This window comes from Chinchilla lanigera, unplaced genomic scaffold, assembly GCF_000276665.1.
Source record: "Chinchilla lanigera isolate Chin_1 unplaced genomic scaffold, ChiLan1.0 scaffold00006, whole genome shotgun sequence".
NCBI classification, from domain to species: Eukaryota; Metazoa; Chordata; class Mammalia; order Rodentia; family Chinchillidae; genus Chinchilla; species Chinchilla lanigera.
Genome location: NW_004955407.1, coordinates 34,590,156 through 34,596,261, shown reverse-complemented (window position 1 = coordinate 34,596,261; position 6,106 = coordinate 34,590,156). Strand labels below are relative to the sequence as shown.

Sequence of the window (6,106 nt, the reverse complement as noted above, 5' to 3'; positions counted from 1 at the left end):
AATTTTTATTTACTTAGTTAATCATTGAAAGTTCTGAAAAGATCAAGTTGAAAAGCTGAGCTTTTTTTTCCTCACTGGTGACTCAATGAAATAACTGTTTTAATACTATCCAAGTAGTCACTGTAATTTGAATGTGCCAGTTTCCCAAGTGTTAATTTCCTGGTATTCTGTAGCGATATTAATGGATTTCCATGCTAATTTATTTTTATTTGATTACTATTCACATAGTTGCCTTGTGAACTTTGTTTCCTATAAGAAGAACCACCTTTTTATGTCTACTCTGGTTGCTGGTAATGAACACGGTATCCTCTAACACGGGGATACTCAGTATTGATAAACTGTCACTTTAAAATTTCCCCCTCAGGGGCCGGGGGTTTAGCTCAGCGGCAAAAGCGCCTGCCTGGCAAGCGCAAGGTCGTGAGTTCGGTTCCCGGTACCGGAGAAAAACCAAAAAAAAAAAAAAATAATAAAATAAAATAAAATTTCCCCCTCACCTCTCTTTTCTACACACATTGCATGCCCTCTGTGACGAACATCCTACAGGACTACCACTTGTACTTAGACGATTTGTTTATTTAAAAAAAGTCTAAGCCAGGCATGGTGGCACATTCCTGTAATCCCAGCACTTGGGAGGCTGAGGCAGAAGGTTTGTTGAGAGTTTGAGGCCAGCCTGGTCTACAAAGTGAGCTGAAGGCCAGCCAGAACTGCATAGCGAGACCCTGAACCAAAAAAATAAGTCAATAAATCTAGTGAGTTATCTACTACTCTATTTTTGTGCTGTGCCGTAAGAATACAGCAGATGAAGATTCTTAAGAAAGCTCCTGGTGATGACCGAAAGACCTTCGGGAGATACAGAGCCCTCCTTTAGCAAGTGCTTGGTGGAGGTTTGGGCAGAAGGTGTTAAATGCTTAACATCTTTAGCAGGGCCCGCTGGGCTGCGGCCTGAACCCATGGCAAGCAGGGATCTGGAGGTATCTCTGCTAGAACGCGTTTCATTTGCCAGGAATGAGAACATCTATATTAACACCTTTATTCTGCTTTCTTGATGTTTCGTTATTGTTGGTGGCAAAGCACAGGAAACTGGCATTTATTGAGGCCCACCAGTCTGCTCTTTCCCAGGGTCTGTAGCGTGATCCCTTTGGTCAAGGGGACTTGCTGACCCTGATGAATATTTTGTGGTTTGGATTTTGGTAAGTTAGGAAAAAGGTGTCCATTTTCAAGCCTGTGGAGGGAAAAAGACTCAATTTTGAAAGGAACTAAGAGAAGATAAGGCTACAAATAATTGATCACACACAAGTAAGAAAAGGCTGCACTATACCTGCATTATATCAGAATTTTAAAATAAATAACTTCCCAGGTTGTTTATTAAGAAGTGACTCTCTGTAAATAATTAAAAAGAATCAATGTAATAAGGGCTAAAATAGTGCCTGCCCAGGAGAGATTTGCCTTTTAATGGCTCAGTTCAGGTGACCCTCAAAGCTTTCCAGACCTTGGAATCTGTCTTCAGTGCCGCGCTCTCCACCCTCAGTACTAGTGACAGTCGGGGTTAGGTAATTCTTTGCCACAGGATAATTCTTTGGGTTATGCATTTAGAATACTTACCAGTGTCTCTGGTCTCCACACATCAGATACCAACAGCATTCCCTCATCCCTATTTGTAACAGCAAAAATAGCTCCTGACTCCCCAAACATCTGGGGCAGGGGCAGAGTAGTATCCCTGAAAGCCACTGCTCCGGATCAAGGACAGCAGGCTGCAAGTTGCCCCTTGGCCTGGTTAGGTATCTGAAGGGCTGAGATAGGGATAACACCAAAACCTAAGCTGGAAAGGGTGAATGGGTCATTTTGTAAGGTCTTCCTTGAATTTAGAAGAGGGGAAAAGTACTCTATTAGTCAGGGTTCTTTAGAGGGACAGGACCAATAAGATGTGTGCATGTGTGTGTGTGTGTGTGTGTGTGTGTAAAGAGAAGACAGATATAGGTATAAGTGTAGATATAGGTATAGATATAGATGAAATAGATATAGGTGTGTGTGTGTGTCTGTGTGTGTATATGTGTATAAAGAGAAGACAGATATAGATACAGGTATAGGTGTAGATATAGGTATAGCTATAGATGTTATAGATACAGGTGTGTGTGTGTGTGTGTGTGTGTGTGTGCTGCTAGGGTTGGAACCCAAGGCCTGATCCATGTTAGGTAGTGCTCTGTCACTGATCCACCCCTGTAGGCCCAGGAAAGATACATTTTAAGGAACTTGTTCATGAGACTGGGAAGGCTAGTAAATTCACAGCCTATAGGGCAAGGTATCCAGCTGATGACCCAAGGAAAAGTTGTAGTCTGAATTCAAAGGCTCGCTTGTGGGCAGAATTTTTCTTGCTTGAGTGAGATTAGACTTTTTCCAGGAAGATCTTCAACCAATTGGATGATGCCCATCTATATTACACAGAATAATCTGCTTTATTCAAAGTCTATTGATTTAAATGCTAATCTCATCTAATATATATCTTCACAAAAACATCTAGAAGGATGCTTAAGCAAACATCTGGGCATAGCCACGTTGACAAAGTTCACTATCACAGGTGCCCACTGCCTCTCTGGCAAAAGCACTTTAGTCCAGGCCCTTGGCCATACCATCCCTCACCTGCATGGGGTCAGCTCCAGTTGTGTCCCTTGTGTAGGTCCTGGAGATGTCCCAGGGGTAGCATACTGTGTCAGCTTAGCACGTCTGATTCTTAAAGAAAATATGACAGAAAATAACAAGAACATGTAGGAGGCAAAGCAGGAGGGCAAATGAGGGGTGCCATCTGGAAAGATGCAGATAATTGTACTCCACAATGGGGAGGAATAGATTTCAAAATGGAAAGAATAACTGCATACATAGAAGCAATTAAAAAACGGAAAAGACTAGGTATGGTGGAAATAAACTTAAAAATGCTGCAACAGACAAATCTCATTCACACAAGCTAGAGTGAGAAAAAAAGTTAAATACAAAAGTTATATTGAGGAAGTTTTCATTACAATCAAATAAAAACCAGAAAAAAATAGATCTCAGAACAGTGGTTGTCCAAGCAGGCTTTGAGTGGCCTGTATGTATTGCTGGTGCTGGTTATATGAGGGATTCCATTTGAAAAATTCCTCAAGCATTGCTTAGAGTATGTGAACATATCTGCCTATATATTACATGTGAATAAAAACATGAAAAAAAAAGACCCAAGTGAAAAGATATGAGAGTAGGTTTGGGATGAAAGGAAAGGAGGAGGGAGGTACAAGAAATAGTCATGGAATAAAATCATAGGCACCATCAGCCTGGCAAACTATTGATTGTAATTTATCATACGTTTCTTAATCCTAACTGTGCAAACACTAGATTTCTTTCAGTAAGGAAGTGAAGGCCTCTTTACAGAGACAGAATACTCATTTTTGATGAGTGATCAGGACCTCAGTACCTAGAATGGTTGAAATGCAGAAGTTCTGATTTTCCAAGCCATCAGCAAACCAGAAGGCCCTTCCTGTGACAGGTGCATGCATGTCTTACAAAATCCTGGCCCTTGGAGAGGATACACAGTCTTCCTTTTAACTGGAGAAACAGAATTCTTCAACACAAGCAGAGGACCATGCAAACAAGGGTCCAAGACATAGGCTTAACATTGCTCATAGAGGGGCTGGGGATTTAGCTCAGCAGCACAGCGCCTGCCTGGGAAGCACAAGGTCGTGAGTTCGATTCCTGGTACCTGAAAAAAAAAAAAAAAAGAAAAACATTGCTCACAGTAAGACTTCTAATAGTAAGAGACTCAGTCTCCATTTGGGGTTGACTAGATGACCCCTGGGTCTCTTCCGCTCATCCTATCCTACAGTTTCTGTATTGCACCATGATGTACACCCTACCCATTCAACATCATCACTGGTGCACAATGTTAGAACACAGCATTTTCCTTCCATTGCTAGCTTCCCCTTTAACAAGGGAACCAGAGACCTCAGTGCTCACAGGCAGATCGCTGTTGTGTTTGGTCTGAAGTCAGATGGGAGGCCTCCAAGGAAAGCTCCCTTTTAGCATTTTCCAATTAGAAAGTGCTGCACACTGCACTGAGAAACCATGTCCTTTCCCACTTTCCATTTGCTTTTATTGCCATTATTTATCTGAGAGGATCATATTTCAAGAAAGACTTTTTCCCTAACCAAAGGGAAAAATATGCGTTTCTTCTTAAAAGAGAAAAAAAAATAGAAAAGAAAGAAGGAAAGAAAGAAAGCCCAGCAAACCCAGATCCAATAGGATGTCTATCATTTTCAAGCCATGACATTTTTAAAGGAGTTTTGAATAAGTGGATATTATAAAAGCAGCTTGCTGGATAAAGACCTATTTGGAAAGGCTTTTAAAAAGTGCATTATTTACCCACTGGAGCTGTCAGGTAATCATGTTTTTTCAAGGGAAAGCCAATTTTCTTTTTTTTAAAATCTGGCCCAAGCTTTTCTTAAAACAGGCTATTGACTGGAATCAATGCAGACAGTTGCCTAAAAAGATGCAGGACAGCCTGGCCTTGTAGGTCACTTAAATAGTCACCCCAAGGTTGTCCCTTCCATTGGTATCAGAAGCTATTTTGGAGCTTATATTAAAAAAAAATTCTGTAAGAAAGGGGTCACTCCAAGAAGCCCCCTGAATTCATCAAGGGTTCTCGCTGGTACTTCACAAAATAAAAGCACATTTGGAATGGCCAAGGTCAAAGATTTTATAGATATCTGAAGACATTTGTAATTTGTAGTTTTGCCTATGTGAGTAACTGATTGCTCATATCATTTAAGCAAAATTTAATATGAAATATAATCAATCTACACTCTTATCTTTTCTTGCTTAATTAATAGGCTTTTATTTGGGCAGATAATTGCCATAGTCTATGATTTTGTCTTCTGCTAGAAATATCGGGAATATATTCTGGAGTGCTCTGATATAATTGGAAAGCTTGTTTCCTTAGTGAGCATATTGGTCAGAGTAAGCTTGGTTGTGCTGCTGTAACAAACACACCCACAACTGTAGTGGTTTAATACCACAGAGGTTTATCTCTCACTCGGGGAGATTCTTTCATTGCTTTGGGAGTCTCTTCAAGGTGAACTGTCGTTAATGTAACAATGTAGTAATCCAGCCTGCTCCAGTTCTGGGGCTTGAGCATGTCAACACAAGATCTTTATTATAACTGCTGTTATAAGCAGCTGGAGGACATAACACTTCACTTATAATTACTTATAATCCCTTAACCCAGCCACATGGCTCCAACCAATTGGAAATGGAGAGAAAGTAGCATTCATCAGATACCTGCAGAGACAAAAGGGCCAGAAAAAGAAGCCTTAGAAGTTGTCCCAGAGAGAAAAAGAGAAATCAGTCTAATCATTCAGCTTCTAAGAATGAGGGCTGGCAAGGTCGACTGAGTTGGGGGCAGATCTGAAGTAGACCACTCATGCTATGTGTTTTCTTATGCTTTGCCTGTCCTTTATCTTGACTCTTGTTTATGACTGGACTTCCAGGAGCTGGAAAAGTGCTTGGCATGTAGCAAATGCCCAATAAATGCTGGTTGAATGAAATAATAAGTGAGTGGATGGAACTTGGTCTGAGGAGTGAGGAGAAATTTCCCAGGCGGGGAGGTTTATTTCCTGCAGCTGGTAAGGAATGACCATACTTGCAAGTCCAGTGGATTCTCACTCATTTTGCTGCCTCAGGAAAGGAAGAAATGACCCCTATAGGCTACAGGGATCTTAACGGACCAGAGTTCAGAGAGGTGGAAGAGGAATGAGAAGACTGAGGTGATCCAACTGGAGTCAGCCTGTGGCTCAGTTCTGACCAAGCTCTAGAGCTAAAGTGAACTGTCACTGCCTGCAGACTAGGGGCCCCGGTACCCCTCCAACCCCAGCACCACTGACTGCGGAGCAGAAATTTGAATCTAATCTAGCCTTTTGATTCCCCAGTGCACATCTCCCTTTTAGGAAAAAATAGGAAAAAAATGTGGATTTAAATAAGTTTTAATTCAAGTGTTAAATATGTCCAAAAATATCTTAAGGGTTTTTTTTGTGTGTGAAACCTATTAGACACCATGATTTACTGTTAGCCCTCCAAGTGGAGATGG

At 41.1% G+C, this 6,106-nt stretch overlaps 1 long non-coding RNA gene across 1 annotated transcript; it reads right to left on the bottom strand.

Moving 5' to 3' along the window:
- Nucleotides 1-896: 896 nt before the first annotated feature.
- On the bottom strand, nt 897-3,627 carry LOC106146658. The gene is made up of 3 exons (XR_001231202.1): nt 3,443-3,627; nt 2,638-2,727; nt 897-1,222 (listed from the first exon to the last, which is right to left on the bottom strand). It is a non-coding gene; the product is annotated as an uncharacterized LOC106146658 (long non-coding RNA).
- Nucleotides 3,628-6,106: the final 2,479 nt, after the last annotated feature.